The sequence below is a fragment of the Petaurus breviceps genome, unplaced genomic scaffold, assembly GCF_028583685.1.
Source record: "Petaurus breviceps papuanus isolate PSGF00001 unplaced genomic scaffold, PetGlider_PUasm1.0 91041, whole genome shotgun sequence".
NCBI classification, from domain to species: domain Eukaryota; kingdom Metazoa; phylum Chordata; class Mammalia; order Diprotodontia; family Petauridae; genus Petaurus; species Petaurus breviceps.
The window spans coordinates 21,763,679-21,781,374 of record NW_027187400.1 but is presented as its reverse complement, the minus strand read 5'-3'; the positions used below and the strand labels follow the sequence as shown (position 1 = coordinate 21,781,374).

At 40.0% G+C, this 17,696-nt stretch overlaps 1 protein-coding gene across 2 annotated transcripts in view; it reads left to right on the top strand.

The window, feature by feature from the left end:
* VPS13D (vacuolar protein sorting 13 homolog D) overlaps positions 1-17,696 on the top strand; it is a 361,069-nt gene that overhangs the window by 247,976 nt on the left and 95,397 nt on the right. The window lies entirely within an intron of this gene.

Here is a 17,696-nt window from a genome sequence, read left to right as displayed (position 1 = left end):
TCATTGAGTCTTGAAGTGAGAAGGGAGAGTATTCCAGAGCTTTCCAGATATGAGGGATAGCCAGTGAGAATGCAGCCAGTGGGAAGATGGACAGCAAGAAGGCCGGTGTCACTGGACCCTAACCCTAAATGTGCATTTCTAACTCTGAGTCCACAAAGGAGGAGCAGAGCATAAAGAGACTGGAAAGGGAGGCAGGGGCCATGTAGTTTTAAAAGTCAAACAGGATTTCCTATTTGATACTGGAAGTAATAGGGAGCCAGTGGAATTACTGAGTTGGGGGTGGGGGGAGGTTGAAATGGTGAAATTTGCACTTTAGGAGACCACCTTGGCAGCCGAGTGGAGGATAGACCAAAGTGGGAAGGGACTTGAGGCAGAGAGACCAACCCAAATGCTAGTGTGGTAAGTAATCCAGCTGTAAGGTGACGAGAGCCTGCATCAAGGAGGCAGCTGTGTGATTGGAGAGGAGATGTATGTGAGATATGGGAGGACTTGATGACAGTTTAGATCTGTGGTGGGAGTGCCAGTGGGTAGAGAATGACCCTGAGGCGGGAGGACAAGGTGACTGGGAGAAAGGCTTTGCTCTGGACAGTAAATAGGGAAGTTGGGAAGAGGAGAGGGTTTGGGGGGAAAAGATAAGGAACTCTGTTTTGGACAGGGTAAATTTGATGTGTCTGCAGGATGTGGCTGGAGATATCCAATAAGCAGTTGGTGGTGCAAGACTTCAGGTCAGGAGGGATTAGGGTTGGATATAGAGATCTCAAAATTATCTGCATAGAGATACAGCATATGATTTGTGGTTCAAGCTAACTATTTTTCCTTAGACCCCATTTGTATTGTTTTAGGAAGATTCTGAAGATCACCTAGTAGGATAAGGTACCAGATACCGAGGATCTTTCTTGAACTAAACTGCAAGGCATTCAAACTCTACTCAGGAGAGTGCAACTCCAATGGGCTAGCCATGTTGGTTGTTCAAATACCAAACTTACACTTGTCCAAAAGACTATTTTATGGAGAACTCACACAGGGCAAGCATTCATATGGTGGTCAGGAGAAGCGATACAAAGACACTCTTAAGCAACTATTTACTTTCTGATGATCTTTAAACTAATGTTAAAATTAGCTAAATAGCCACTAAATGATGATAGAGGATTCATTAGAAGACCCTATTTTGTGTTGTGGGATTGTTTTTGTTGTTGTTGCTATTGCTGTTGTTTTAATTTTTATGGGTTGATGCCTGGCCAGTATTTCTAATTCATACTTTTCATTCTATAGAATGTAATAGTCTGTCTGGTCTTTTTTAAAGCGTAGAAGATGACATTTTCTTTGTTTTCCTAAACCTGCTCTGAATGCCTTAATGATTACCCTTTTTTTTAAGGGCCTTACTTTGTGCACTTTGAGTAAGACCATGTTAACATTTGAAAGCTGTTTTAACTTAAGTTATACACTATTATATATTTAACCCAGTTATACACTATTCCCTGGAAGAAAAAAAAGTATTGAAAAATTATACCTGGTGTGTATTTGCAGCTTCTAAGAACACTTGAGGATCTTGGAGCATTAGAGAGACATTCATCTAGCCCATTCCCCTTCAGAGATAAAAAGCAGTTTTCCTCAGACTGAGGTTGCAGTTGGCTCTACCACTTCCCAAATTATGTATTTTCCTCACTTTGGTGCAACATTCTTGGCATTTCTAACCTTGCAGATGAACAAATGCCTGGTGTGTTGTTTAGAAGACTTGACTCGCAAGTCTCCTCATCCCAGTCTCCACCTGTGCTTTGGTTGAGGTCAGAGCCATAGGAGACTTGCCTTGCTCAGGTTTTGTGGACTAGTTCATTTGTCCAAATGTAAAAATGTTCATTTTGATCCCATGGAGTGAATATGACTTACCTTCAGGGATCCATCTGGGATATAGTTGATAAAGTGAGTTGAAAAAACTGCTCAGAAGATTGTACATGACTTTTATTTCAAAGTTTCCTCATCTTCAAAATAAAGATAATAATTGCACTTATCTGTCCAAGGGGATTGTTTTCAAGGAAATTAGTTTTTAGGTATTATATAAAATTGAATTTTCTTGTCACTTCTAAGTTGACATTCCTCTCCCCAAAGAGCTTATAATTTATTTCAGCGGTGGGGAGATGCATGATTAACATAGACAATATAATGTAATTGCTATAATATATAAATCTATGTTGTGATGTAATAAAGTATATGGTGTGATATGATATGTAATATATAACATAATGCTAAAATGTCTCATTCTTCCTACCTTATATACTGTCAGAATACTGGGGAGGAGATTAATGAGCATTGGAATGGTCAGAAGGCTTCACTGAAAAGGTGAATCTGAGCTGAACTTGAAGGATGAAGAGGATTTGGAGAAAGGGAGGCTAGTGAAGAGCTTTTCTGGCAAGAAGAAATAACATGGAGTGAGCATACTACCTGTCTGATTCTAGATAGTAAGGATGGTACATGTAGTGAAAAATAAAACTGTCCAGGTAGGAACAGGATCATGTTATTAGATAGGATCTTGAATGCTGGACAAACGAGTTTAAGCTACCTTAGTAGGCAGTAGGGAGCTAGTGAAGGTTTTTGAGCAGAGGAGACATGTGCTTAAGGAAGATGAGCCTGTAGCAATGTACAAAATACATTTTTTCAAGATGAGAATGTAATCAGGTAGTAAAGCTTAGTTACCAACTTTGCTGGTTTGCCTTGGAGAGTTAAGAAAGACATTCTTCCTCTTTCTCTTCCTCTTCCTTTAGGGTAAAACCCACACTTACCATATGCTAACCTTCTCTAAGGCAGTGGAATGTTTCTGGGAAACGTTCTACTTTAGAGTGCAGTTGCTTAACTGCTTAGTAGCTCGATCAGGTTTGAGTCCTCTTTTATTTACTGTGCTTCTTCTTTTCCTGCCCCCGGCCCCCGAGCTCCCAGTGCCCTAATTGTCTCTCAAGAAAAGAAAAACTATGCTCAGATGAAACTCTGATAGAGGAACCCTTCGTTGGAAGGTCTGTGGAGGAAGCAAATGGTGGGAAGAAAGCATTACCAAGAGATGTGGCCTGTTCACATCCAGTTCGTTTGTGTTCTGGATAGCTCATTCCACTCCTAGAACATGAAAAATAGAACCAAATAAAAGAAACCAAGTGAAAAAGGGAATTTTTCCAAATTTACTCGTGGATCAGAATCACTTGTCATTTAGACATAACCAGGAAGTGGGATACTTGAAAGTTAAAAGAAACAAATACATTCGCTTTGGACTGTCCTATAAATTGCACCAGATAGGATATTAGAATGGTTCTTTACTATGAACGATTCATAGGGCTATTGTTTTTGGTGGTGATGTTAATTGACTTTGCTTGCAGGTAGTTTATTTAGTTTGGACTTTTTTACTGAAGTCCATAATAGAACATTTTAATTGTATGCCTTCAGATTTCTATTAAGGAAAAAACTCAGTTTACCAATATTATCTATGAATTATTTTTCTTACAATTCATTTTTAGAAGAATATTAAATAAAAAGCAAATTCTTAGTAAGGCTTAAATAAAGAAAATATTTCTAGAATATTCTCTGGTATCAGAATGAATTCAGCCCAATTGCAATTCTTGCTGTTTTTTATTACTTATATGACTTTGAGCAAGTCACTTAACTGCTCAGGGCCTTAGTTTCCTTATCTGTAACATGAAGCAGTTCGGCTGGATGGTTTACTCTAAAATACTATGATCCTATAAACTCCATCTCTTTCATTTATTTTTGCCAAGGCTAAACGTTGCTAATCTTTCAATGGCTACCTAAGTTAGGATAGCTTCAAGATATAAAATAATAATAATAATAAAATAACATAAGTTCTTCTAACATTTTAATTACATTGTCTCCATGCAGGTACCTAGAGGCACTTTAGATTGTTCAGTGGATAGTACTGTGCCTTGAGTCAGGAAGAACTACTTGTTTACCTCAGTTTCCTCATCTGTAAGAGGATAATAATAGCTCCTATTTCCAAGAATCATTGTGAAGATCAAATGAGATAATATTTGTAAAGTGCTGAGCACAGTGTCTGGCATACAGTAGCTACTTAATAGTTGTTCATTTCCTCCTTCCTTCCTTTCTTCTTAGATACTCTTATATATATCCAGGCTCCTTCTTTCCCCTGAGCTTTCAGTGCTGAATCACCAGTTACCTATTGGACCTTTCCTTTTGGAAGGCCCGTAACATCTTAAACTCAGCAAGTTCAAAACAGTACTTATTATCTTTCCCCCAAATTCTCCTTTCTTCCAAACATCTCTATTTCTACCTAAGACACCATTATGCTTCCCAGTGTCTGTGGTTCCTAACCTCTGTAGTCAGTGTTCTGGTCTCCTCACTCTCCCTTAGCCCAAGTATCCATCTGGTCATCAGGCAGATGCTGAGGTTTCTGCTTTGTCATCTTTCATCTCTGATGCTTCCTTTCCACTCACACAGCTGCTATCTTGATTAGTTCAGGCCCTCATCCCCCTCCCTGGATTCAGCCTGCACACCACTGCTAATGCTGCTGCTGTTGCTGTTGCTGCTGCCACCAAAGTAATTTCCCTTAGGCACACATCTGACTGTGCGCGCCCTCTCTCTACTCTGTCAACTCTAGTGGCTCCTTATGTAAGATAAAATGTAAATTCTTTTGTTTAGCTTTTCAAACCTTAAAGCAGTCTAGCCCCAACCTGCCTTGCTAGCCTCATTGGCTCACTTATAAACCAGCCTTGAATCTTCCTCACCCTTTATTGGTATCTCCCCTCTCCACACCTTTGTCCCAGCTGTATCACATGCCTGGAATTCACTCCTTTTCCTCTCCTTCAGAAAGTTATTCTTTTCCTTTAAGTTGCAGTTTTGGTGCATTCTCCCTATTCCCCCAATTGTTAGTACCTTCTTTACCAAACTACCTTGTATTGGACTACTCTGCATATGTGTATATTTACTGATTTTCTATTTATAGCATATATAGTTTATATGTACTTGTCTCTTCCATTAAAGTAGGAGATTATTTTACTCTGCCTTCTTGTAACACCAGCACCTTGCACATTTTCAGGTACATAGTAGTAAGTCAGTCATTCAGTCAAAATTGATTAAGAACTTAGTGCATGTCAGGCACTGTGCTAAATGCTGGAGAGACAAAGAAAGGAAAAGACAGACTCTGTTTGAATGACCCAGATGTAAAATTTAGGATTTGAACCCCATATAAAGGCCTCATGGTAGAGTAGAAATACTGTGAGACTTAGAACCCTGACAGGCATGGCTTTGGCTCTTGCCTCTGGCACTTACAAGTTTGTAACCATGGGCAAATCTTTGCTTCTCAGAGCCTCAGTTTTCCTTATTGGTGAAATGGGGATAATAACACCTAATAATAGTATAGAGAGATACTAGTAGATAATTATAGTATCTGCTTTGCAGGGTTATTATGAGGATCAAATGAGCTAACAAAGGAAAAGGTCATGTAAATGTCAAATAGACTTCTTCCTCTCCTTTCCTTTAGTCATTCAGCTGCAAGTCACATAGTAGATGCTGAATAAATTGAGTTAAATTGAATGTATTAAAGTAGCAAAAGAGTTTAGGTAAATAGATAAATCACAGCCATTTAGTAATGAAAAGAGTTATTTCAACAAAGATCTGAGGTCTTTGTGGGAAATATTGGGAAACAGCTTGAGATTACAAGTTTATTTATTTTTATCTCTACCCATTTGCAAAACTAGAGAGTTTGGGGTCATTTGAAAAAGTATCTTTCTGACCTTCATTCAAGTGTGGGAGTTGGGCTGGATTCATATAAGAGAAATTATTCTACTATTAATTTAAATAGTCTGGACTAACTTAGCTCAGACCACTTTCAGGAAGATAATATTGAATTCAGGAAGATAATATTGAATTACTCATTTGGCTTTTTGTGTAGACCAGCACAATCTAGGTTATCTAGGGACTAGTCACACTTGTTAATAATTTACTTCCCTTGATTTACAGTTAGCAGAGTCAAAAGAGTGACCCTCCAAATGAAGTACTGGCCTAGTCTCTTGTGGACTCAGCTTTCCCAGAGCTGCCTCTGTTAAAGTAAATGCCAGTTGGGCTGCAAAAACTTTAGTTTCTGCTCTTTAAATGTTTGTCTTGTGTCTAGGTTTGTTGTGGAAGACGTGGAGAGAAGAGTGGCTAGACATTACAACAGTTCATAAACTGGGCTCACAACCCACAGTTTAAGAAGTGCTGAAGGGCTTGTGAGTGGAAAAAGTTGAAGAGGCTGTGGCCTAGACAGCTTTCCACATCTCCTCCTCCTACCTTCCTGCATCACTCTCTTTCACAGGCTTAACTCCTTGCCTTTTTCTTCTTTGAGCTTCTAAGGCTTGCCTTCATGCCTTTGCATACAGAGCCTGTCCTGCAGGCCTGCAATGCACACTATTCTCACCTCCATTTCTCAGGAATGTTAACTTCCCTGAAGGCTTAACTCAGGTACTGCATCCTTCAGAAAGCCTTTCCATAGCGTTTTCCCCTTCCTCAACCATCCTATACTTATCTTTGTAGGCATATCTAATATGATATGATGGAAAGAGTAGTTGGATTTGTAGTCAGGTGTTTGATTGGTGACCAGCTGAGTGAAAACCTGCCTAGCCCCCTATATTTAGCTGGCCCCAGACCATGCTTCAGCCTGCTGCTGGCTAACCCTTCACCCTCTTCTTTGGGACACAGGAATCCAATGGAAAGGGCATGTCAAGTGACTCATTGTCTTTTGCAACTATTTAGCCCAAATCTCCTTTCTCTTACCACCACCACTTCTCCATATCTACCTGTTGTTTTCTCCATTAGAATGTCAGAGTAAGGACTCTCTGACTTGTTGTATTTATGTTTCTATCACCAAAGCTTAGCACCATGTGTGGCACAGAGTAAATATATAATAAATGCTTTCTCATTCATTCAGTAGTTTATTCAGGAGACACCTGGATTCAGATTGGACCGCAGCAAGTCACTTAACTATTTTATTCTGAGTATCAGTTACTTTATCTGTAAGGTGGGGAAAATAATACCTGGAGAACCCACTACTGGTGAAGATCAGATGAAGGAAAGTGTTTTGCAGATTGTAAAGCATAATCCCACTCCCAACTCTAAACTTCCCAAGAAGTACCACATTTCCTCTCATAAAGCTCTTTATTTTTCAAAGATGATTGAAGAAGGATTTATTTTGCATTTTGGCATTTAAAAACATTAGCGAGGTATTTCAAACATCTGAACAATGTCTGGTTTGGAGTGTTAGAGGAAGTGAGATGAAGCCCAGCCTCTAATAGGGGCTCATCTCTAGTTTCATCTACATTCTGGCTCTCCCCCTCCCCCCACTTCTGTCTCAGCCATTGGTACTGGAAGAAATATCATTCATCTGAAATGGAAAAGACTGTGTAAAACTGAAGAACTTGTCACTAGAAATAAAGTGAATGTGACATTTTTTGACATTTCCCCCCCTAAGTGTTCAGTTTTCTTTTGAGTTTCTTGTTACCTATATTTCAGGATGTGATGTTCAGGGTTGGTTGTTTAAAGGAAGCTGGTGAAGCACTCATATGGCTATGGCGATGGTATTCATGGGAATAATTGATGATCACATTATTATTATTGTTTATCATCTCCAAGCTACCAGGAGTGAAAGGTTTTCAAAATATAAAGACCTAGCAGAGGAGACAAGGAACGTGTGAGAGCAGAACGGGCACCTGGCATCCCTCTTGTCCTGTCTGCTGCTGGACTTGTACCGAGCACGTTTGTTGAAACCATGGAGGGTGATTTCACATCCTAATTCAGTTTAAAAAGCATTCATTTTAGGACGGCGAGGTGGCGCAGTGAGTAAAGTGCCGGCCCTGGAGTCGGGAGGACCCGAGTTTGGTTCCGACCTGAGACACTTAACACCCACACAAAAATACTAACCGTGTAACCTTGGGCAAGTTACTTAACCCCAATTCCTCCAAAAAGCTAAAAAAAAAAAAGCATTCATTTCTTCTATCCGTGGAACATCCTGCAGAACATTAGCTATAAAAAAATAAGAACAAAATAGTGACTTGTCCCAGGACCTTTTTCATCTGAATGCCAGAATAACGAGAGCAGTAATTCCATTTGTATTTTGTATTGTTTGAAGGCACCTTTACCCACCCTCTCTACCCTTTCCGACATGGATCTGGCAGCATTTCTGTAAGACATGGAAGGTCACTAATGAGGAAACTGATATCTAAACAGGGTTGGAGATTCACAGCTGCGCAGCTTGCCAGTATCATTGGGACTAGAACCCAGATATCCTCATTTGTAATCCAGTGTACTTTCTTAGAATTGAGGGAATTCACCAATGGATTAGCTGGTTAAACCAGGAAATGGGAGAATGTCTGCGAGTGATGTCATGGGTTAATTAATTAATTCCATTTAGTATCAATTTGTCAATAGGCCTGCTGTAGGCAAAGCACTGCTTCTCTGCAGAAGATATCAAGAAGTAGATACTCGTCTCTGTCCTCAGTGGTAAGGATCGTAGGATAATATATTGAGAGCTAGAGGGGACCTGAGAGGACCTCCCCACCCCTTTACAGATTAGAAAACTGAGGCTCCCAGAAGGTTATCTAAGTTACTAACTTGCACAAATCACATGGCAAGTAAGGAGCGGAAGCAGAACCTAAGCCTAGGTCCTTTTTCCTTTTTCCTTTCTCACTTTTTACTCCCTTATTCTTGTCAGCTAACTGGAAGTTAAGTATGAGAGGTAAAACCAAAGAGCAGAGAGCATGGCAAGATTATGTTTTCTAAGTGGGAATCAAAGAAGACGTGGGCCCAGTGGCACATGAGCTCTCCTTTACAGGCTATAGAGACTTTGGGCAAGCATCAGTGATGATAGGACTTCCTTTCTTTCTAGTATCAGAGGTGAGATTCCAAGCCAGCTCTCTCCTTGCTGCAAATCTAGCCTTCTTTCCACAGCTCCATGTTGGGTTCAACATTTATACGAATAAATAAATACAGGAAGAATTGAGAAAGAGGAAACAGGGATAAGGAGACGCTTCTTACAAGTGGTGAGTTCATTGGTCACCTGAGGTTAGCCTGAATCTACCAATGTGTTTATTAGGTGTATGCTCTTAATGCTTTTCACCTTGAAGCAAACTCTCTTAAATACCCTAAAAAATAAAATTAACTTTCAGTGAAGAAAAAAAAAATTTATCATGCTAGCGCCTCAAACTACTCTTTCCAGATGAATCAGAAACAACAACTCAGTTCATAACTGGGTCAGTCACAATGTAGCCAGAGCCTGCCAAGTTAGCGGGCGTGTGTCCTGGCTGAGTTAAGACACCAGGACAGTCTTGAGGTCTAACTTGGTTGCATGTGTTTAGACCTTGTGTGCTGAGATAACTCTGGGTGGCTTTGGATACCTTTGTTCCTTAACTGTAAAGGAGTGTCTGCCTCCTGATAAGTGTTTATCCATGAAATAGCTACATGGTTTATGTCTTATGGTAGGAAGGTTTTTAGATTTCCTCAGGCAAGACAAACAACAAGGTCATTGTCTTGGTTACCTCCCTGTAGTCAAATACCAGTTCAGGCTTTTTTTTTTTTTAAGAGAAAAAAATATCTTGATGTAGTTCTATCCCCAGATGGATGTTTTTCTCCCCTTTCTTGCTGCCTGCTATAAGCCCTAATCTCATGTATTGCAGTAATTTAATTGTAGCTACAGTAATTTAAAAAATAAAACAACAAAATACCCTTGCCCCATCCAGTGGTCAGAGGTCTGCCTTGGCAGAACGAACCCTGTGGATCCACTTGCAAAATCACTAGCTTGTTCCATGCTGTCCTGGCCCTCCTTTAATGTGAATAATCAAAAGATACCTGTGTGGCACTTGGATATGAAACTCTCAGTGTTCTTTTATCACTTTGCTTGTGCCTCTCAGCAGGCAGGGGTATTGTAGTCCTTACCTGATTACTGTGAAACACCACGAAAGAAGCTTGTCTCAAAGCAGACTTGTCTGGAATGCCCTGACATTCATTTAGAACCCTGATGTCAACTCTGCCCCATCCATCTCTTCACCTTCCACAAACTCTCATTTGCCATTTCTCACCTCTGTGCCTTTTATTCCACTACCACTAATAACCACCCATATCAGAGCCCTCACCTTGCTTTATAATAGCTTTCTCTCAAGTGTTGCTGCTACCTTGTCTCCCTCTTTTCCAGTCTGACCTCGTAGCTTTGGAAAGCATCTTCGGTCAATCAAGCAATGTTTAAGTACTTGTTTTGTGCTTGGTACTGCTTGATACTGGGAATACAAGCAAGTCCAGAAGTGAGGCACTTCCTACCTTAGGAACTTACATTCCACAAAGTTGTGTTTTTGAAAGTCAGACCCTGTCACTTTCCTATCCTGAATCCATCCATGGTTCCTATAGGATAAAATATAACCTTCTTCACCTGACTTATTAAATTGTTTTTGCAGTTTAGCTCTAACCTGCCTGCCTTTCCTGCCTTGTTTTACACTACTATATATGCTGTGTTTTGGCCAAACTTGAACAAAGCTGTTGTGTGTGTGTTTGAGCTCACCCTATGTTCCTGCTTCCGTGGACATTCATATAGGCCGTCCTTCCCATATTTCAACCTCCCTCTCACCTATCTTTGCCCATTTTTCAATTTCAATTCAGTAAACATTTATAAAGTGTCTATTCTGTGATAAGCACTTAGCTAAAAGCTAGAGATACAAAAAGTGGCAAAAGACAGTCCCTGCTTTCAAGGAGCTTACAATCTAATGAGGGAGATAATGTGACAACAAATATATACAGCACAAGCTCTATATGGGTAAATAGGAGATGATTAACAAAGGGGAGGCACTGACATTAAGAGGGGTTGGGGAAGGCTTCCTGTGGAAAGGGGGATTTGGAGTAGGTTTTGAAGGAAGCCAGGGAGGTCAGTAGTTGGAGTGGAGGAGGGAGAGCATTCCAGGCATGGGAGGCAGCCAGAGAGAATGCCCAAAGTCATGAGATGGAGGGTTTTAAACCTTTTCTTCCTTCAAGGCCCAGATCGAGTTCCCGCTTCTTCAACTGAAGTGGTCACTTGCTCGTTTTATTTTCTTAGGGCACCTTGTTGAGCTCTCTCCTTTGCATTTATGACATTCTCTTAGTATTATGCTTATTTGTGTGTGTATCATCTCCTCACAACTCCCCCCCCCACTCTCATTTTTCATTATATCCCTAGTACCTCACACATAGTAAATACTTAATGAATGTTTCTTGAATTCTGCAAATTGAATTTTGTTGATTAACTTTTGCATTTTGTCTTAGAGTTAGAACTTTGAAACAATAATGGATCTCAGATAGCATTTAGTTCTGTTTCCTCCATGTACAGATGAGGAAACCGAGACCTAGAGAGAAGAAATTTCACACAACTGTTGAGTGATAGATAAGTCCATGAAGAGAAGAGCTCAGTTCTCCTGGTCCCATGCAGAGTTTGGGTCACTTCAGCACACAGAGGGATTTGAGGGCCTGTAAGGCCAAGTAATTGAGAAAGGGTTTTGTTTTTTTTTAATAACATCTCAGTATGTTATTGTGTATTGAAGTTTGCAATCACCCTCTGAAGTAGGTAGTGTGCTTTTCCACCTGAGGTAAATAAGTCTCAGGTGAATTGACCTGCTACATAGCAAGTTAAAATTGGGGTTCAGATCCAGACCCCATATTTCACATCCAGCATTCCTTCCATTGCCCAATAGTCTTGACTAAGCAGAATTAAACCCAAGATTTTGCCTTTAAGAGAAATCATCTCAAATAAGACCAGGTGAAATGAAGCCCTCAGATGCCTGAATAAGTATATATCAGCCTAATAATAGGCACAATATTGAGGTCTCTTTTCAAATACAGTATGGCCTAAAATAATTAGCTTGTTCAGGTGATATAAGCAAGGCTGAACAAAATCAGAATTATATTTGATGCTAAATTTTGTGATTTTGTAGCCTTCAACCCAAAGAAATGTGAGAATACTTCTTTATCTTGCCTAGAGCACTTTGTTTTGCTGTTATAAATCATCTTGCTTAGTGCCAAGGAAGATACTGTCACCATAAATTATGGTGTGGAGCAAAGATATTAAGAAGGAAATTTCCATGAAGCAAATACCTGCAAGAAGAATCAAGAAGAAACTCAAACCCCAGGTCCAAGTTACTCTGGCCAAATACATTTACATCCCATGCTAACTGAAGATTATAAAAGGGTCAGGAAAGTTGATATGATAGAACAGAGGACCACGGTGTGAATTTTTTTCTTGCTCTATCCCAATATCAACTTGAATTTCAATTTTATAAGATCATCTATTCCGAGCCAGGCCTAAATCTTGGCTAATTTGCAATGTCTCTATTTGTATCGAAAAGAAGATTATTTTTGGAAGGTGGGGTGTTGACACACAGTGTGTGTTGGTTATGCAGCAGAATTGGTGTCTTGAAGAACTTTTGAGAATGTTAAACCCTTCTCTCCTCACCCCCGCCAAAGAGAAAATATGACTTTATAGAAATTAATTACTTTGGACAGAGTCCACATCTCAGAAGTGTGGCGTGTGCTGGAGCTGCTTTGGAGGGGTTGGGGGGGAGGAGATCATTATTATCTTCACAAGTGTAGCAGGCAGGTTTTCTGAAGGACGTTCTGTTCCTAAGAAATTTTAATCTTCACCCAAGCAAAATTTACTTGTTTCCTGTCAGTATTTTGTGGCTAAAATGTTGCTACAAAATAAGCTAAATGAAATTAGATTTCTGCAAATATTAGCCTCCTGCTTTTTATCTTGCGCTGAGAGTGTCAATAATAGACAGGGCTTTGGCACTTTGCAAAATGTCCTCACCACCAGTTTAAACAGTCAGTCATTCCATTTCCTCCAGTAGAGCACATGGAGTGTGTTTCTAATTTCCTTATCTCAGCATTGAATAAGAATTATGGTTGACTTTTCTCTTTCCAATAGAAGAGGTGAACGCTTGTGAAAAGGATCAAAGCAGGAAATGTGGATCACTTTGTTCCTTTCTGGTAGTCTCTAGGTCATATGGAAAGAGCTCTAGACTGAGGGTGGAAGTCAAACCTTAGTTCCAACTGACTGGGTAACTCTGGACAAGTCACTGAAGTACTCAAGCCCTACATTGCCTTTTTTGGAAATAAGGATGATCATTCCTGACCTACATATCTACCTTAAAGGGCTGTTGTGAGGACCCAGTAAGGGCATGGACCAGGTATGATAGTGCTTTGTACCTTGCAAACCACCATCCAAGTGTCAATATTAATTGGCATCAGATCTCTATGGGCCCTTAGAGGTCATACAGTGTCAGTTCCCTCATTTGCAAAGAGGGAAATGACTCCCAGAGGGAATTGTGATTTGCCCCAGGTGACACTGAGAGTTAATGGAAATAAAACTTTTAAACTACTCCAATTCCATCAGTGTAGGGCACTCCTGGTTAGGAGCCAAGTTGTCTAGGACACTGAGAGGTGCATTGATTGACCTAGTCATTTTGTGTCAAAGGTTAGACTCAACCCAAGTCTTACTGACTCTGAGACCATCTTTACATCTACTAACTACTCTGCTCTGCGACGCACTAAAAATATCATCATCATTATTATTCTCAATGGTTTTTGGGTGTCTTCTTATCCCATAGCTATGTTCCAGGCACCACAATGATTTGCTTCATGTGTATCTGAATCTTTGCTTTAAAGTTTTCTCTTTTGTTAGTTTCAGTGTAACTTGGGAGTTATTTGGTCCCTTGAGGAAGTTCTCAAAGAAAGATTAACTTCATTTGGCTTTATTTTCATTTTTAAACACACATCAAACACTGCATTTGGACAATAAAGAATTTCATAAAGTCAAGCGGTCATAGTTAGAGACTGTGCCCCAGCAATGTGAGCCATGACCCTGTTTTTGGTTTTTGTAATGATCAGAGTAAAAGGTCAGTCATAATTTCACAACTGTCACAATACCAGCAAGGATCAGTACCTGGTGCTATGTTGATTGGTATGAATCTTGACCCTTCCCCCAGTCCTGTAAGCTCTGGAATAAATACATCAATATTAGTGGGAGAAAATGAATTACTTTGCTTTGTCATCATACACCTTTTTTCCTTCCAGCTTGATCTGATATCCCTGGGGAATAGCTGCACCAGCATTTGTGCAGGATGGTTATGTCAGACTTTGATGTGGCTGAGAGGGAGGGTCCATACTATGGGTAGAGCATTCTCAACCTGCTTTGGCATTTGGCCCTCACTCCCCATATAATTCTTCTAGAGCCTGGCACTGGAGAACTTAGTCATTTTGCCCACTTGTTATGTTCCATTTATAGTAGTACTGCCTCACACATAAAATCTCCAGTGCTTTTATCTCAGAAAATGTTCAACTTCGTGAAAAGTCAGATTGCCAAGGGATTTGAACCCTGGGCTTTATCTAGTAGTAGTCATGTCTACCAAGTTTCCTGTATGGGAGCCTAAACTTTTAATGGGCAAAGACTTTCGTGATGAGCTCATGGAATTATCTATTTGTCTTTGATTTTTATCACATGAATTAGGTCATTGTAAGCCAAGTCGAGCAGCGTTAGCATTTTTTGGTTAGTACAGAAATGAGAATCCAGAGGTCCTTGGAAGAGTTAGCTCTAAAAGTTAGCTATTACTTCTTTTCTTACCAGAAGCAAGGTACCCTAGCATCATTTGATGAGATTTTAGTGGTCAGAAAGATAGAGAATCTTTATTAGGTCACATCTTATTCATCTCCCAAGGGCCACAAAGCCTTGTGGTCTAAATATCTGCAAGTCTTTTACTAAAGAGTGAGTTCAGTGTTGCTGGTGTCATGTCCGTCGCTAGAGAACAAGTCAGCCATGAAGCTTTTGGCATCAGCTCACACAAAAGCTTTGGACCTGAAACCTGTTTTATGGAAATGGGGGGTGTGGGGTGTGGAGATGTTTTGGGCAACGTGCCCAGATTATCTTCCGTACTCCTTTTAAAAAATGTTTTTAAGGAAAGAAAGAAAAAAAGCATTATGAGATTTTTAACCTCATTCTACTCAGTTGCCAGAAATAGGCAGAAGGGACTTAATTCAATACCTCGTCTAAAGAACCGCAGCTTGGAATAGTAAGTTTGAGAAAATATGAAAGAGCTGAAGGAGTCTGAGAAAAGAAAATCTTTCACTACTCATTGATCTCACATCAGGCAGAGTTTGGAGATGGCTCAGGAAGGAGCTTTAAGATGATAACAGCAACAAGATCTTACATTTTGGAATGGTGGAGTCAATGGTACTTAGTAGCTGATTGTATGTGAGTGCTAATGTAGCAGGAATGCTGAGGATGACTCCAAATTGTCTAATCTGACTGACTGGAAGGATGGTGATACCCTCAATAAAATAGGATGATGAGGAAGATGAGAGGATTTGGGAGAAAGATAATGAGCTCTGTTTTGGACGTGTTGAATTTGACTTGTCTATGAGACATGCAGTTAGAGAAATCATTATGAGAAATCAAATGTTAGAGAAATCAAATGGGCAATTAATGGTACAGGAGGGAGACTGGGTCTGAGCATACAGGTTTGGGAATCTTCTGCATAGAAATGATATTGGAACCCCTAGAAGCTCATGAGTACCAAGAGAAGAAAAAGGGGCAAAGAATAGGAAGGAAGGCCAGTGGGTGGGCCCAGAACAGTCCTGAAGTATACCCGTGGGGAGGCGAGGAAAGTAGGGGGCTCAAGGATAGTGATTCTGCAAAAACAAAAAGAGAATAGGTGTCCAAATGAGTAGGAGGACAGCCAGGAAAAAGGAGTGTCGTGGCAATGCCAAGAGAAGAGAGGACCTTGGAAGAAAACAAGTCAGTAGGATCAGTAACTGCTGAGAAGTCAGGAAGCATAAGGAGGGGTGCAGAACCATCTGGGGTGCCAGTTAGTGGTTCTTGGTAACTATGAAGAGAGCTTCAATTGATGATAAGGATACAGATGAGATTGCAAGTGGTTGAAAAGTGTCAGGGGAAAATGGAAGCAACAGGTGTTGATGCCTTTTTTGAAGTCTGTGAAAAGGAGAAGGAGATGTAGGATATAGGTCAAGTGAATGATGATGAAGAAAACGTGAATATATTTGTAAACAGTCTGAAGGAGCAAGTAGACAAAGAGAGGTTAAAAATTTGGAAGAGAGGGGATGCTTGAAAGGGCAAGCTTCTAGAGGAGATGGGAGGGGTATGTAGCATTTGCAAGATGTGCTGCCTCTTCCTTGGGGAAGCTGAGTTGTTTCTCTGCTAAGAAGGTAACTTTGCTTTCAGTTCTAGATGCTTCCTGTTACAGTCTAATCTCCTAGGAATTGCTCCAAAGCATCATAGCTTTATTGGACCAAAAAGTGGGTAAATGATCCTTTGACTAAAGTCTTAGAGCAGTGACCTAAACTCTAATTATTTTGACACCCTAAGCTGCCTTCTGGTCTCTTGAGTAGCGTCATAAAGTTAAAATAAAAATGGCAAAATCTCATCCCAGTCATATGAAAATTCAATATTGGTAAATACAAAGTAATGCTATTTAATTTTTTAAAATAGAAGATTTTTGATGGTATAAAAGCAAATACACAGTGCTAAGAGATGGCAGCTTCAGAAAGGTAGATCGTCATTGCCTTTGGTCTAATAAGCCTTGATGCCAACTACAAAGCCCTGCTGTCCACCTCTGGCCAGATTTTGGCCTATTGAAAGGTGCCATGGACATACTCAGCATTTTTTCTTGCACTTTTCTGGTTTGGTCAGAATTCGCTCGTTCTCATATTCAGGAATTTTCATTGGTGACTATTTTCAGTGCAGGATTCCTGAAGAGTCATATTGACAACAGAATTAAAGTTTCTTTCCATCCATACTATCTTCCCCCCCTCCCCTCCCCACCACAGACACACAGACACACAGACACAGACACAGACACAGACACACACACACACACACACACACACACCTCCCTCCCTGATTTGGAGACAGGAATATTTGCCATAGAGCTTTCCACACAGTTTGGTGTCTAAATAATATTCCTGTGAGTTTTTTGGAAGGTTAGTCTTGGGTCATTGCCACTTAACCACTTGTTTTGGTAGATCCTTCAGGAGAAGGTTAATTATATATTTAGTATCTTTCTCTTTTTATGCCTGAATAATGCTAAGTACCCTGTGGTTTATTAACTGTTACTTTAAATCCTTTTAGATTGCCCTGTGACAAAACATAGGTTTATGTTCTTTTATCATGCCTTAAGGGATTAGAAAGTATCTCTGGTAAAAGTACACCTGGGGGGCAGCTAGGTACCACAGTGAATAGAGTACCACCCTGGAGTCAGGAGGACCTGAGTTCAAATGTGGCCTCAGACATTTAACATTTACTAGTCGAGTGACTTTGGGCAAATCACTTAACCCCAATTGCCCCTCCAAAAAGCAAAAAAAAATGTGTACCTGAATATATAAAATTTCACCATGATTTGTGGTGGAGGATATTATCTCATATTTAAAGTAGTTGGTTCAATTCTTTCTCTCCACAGTGACCTAACTCTTTAACTTACGTGTGTACCTCAGTTTCCACATAGATGAAATGGAAATAGTAGGGTCAGTGCTTACTTGGAAAAGTAGATTTTTTCTGACCTTGAGGTTTTGAACATGGTACAATGTATACCAAGATCTTCTAATGAACTCATTGAATGAGCAACATTTAATGAATGCTTTTTGGAAGCAATGACCATTATCTACAAAAATAATTTTCAGTTCCAAATGAA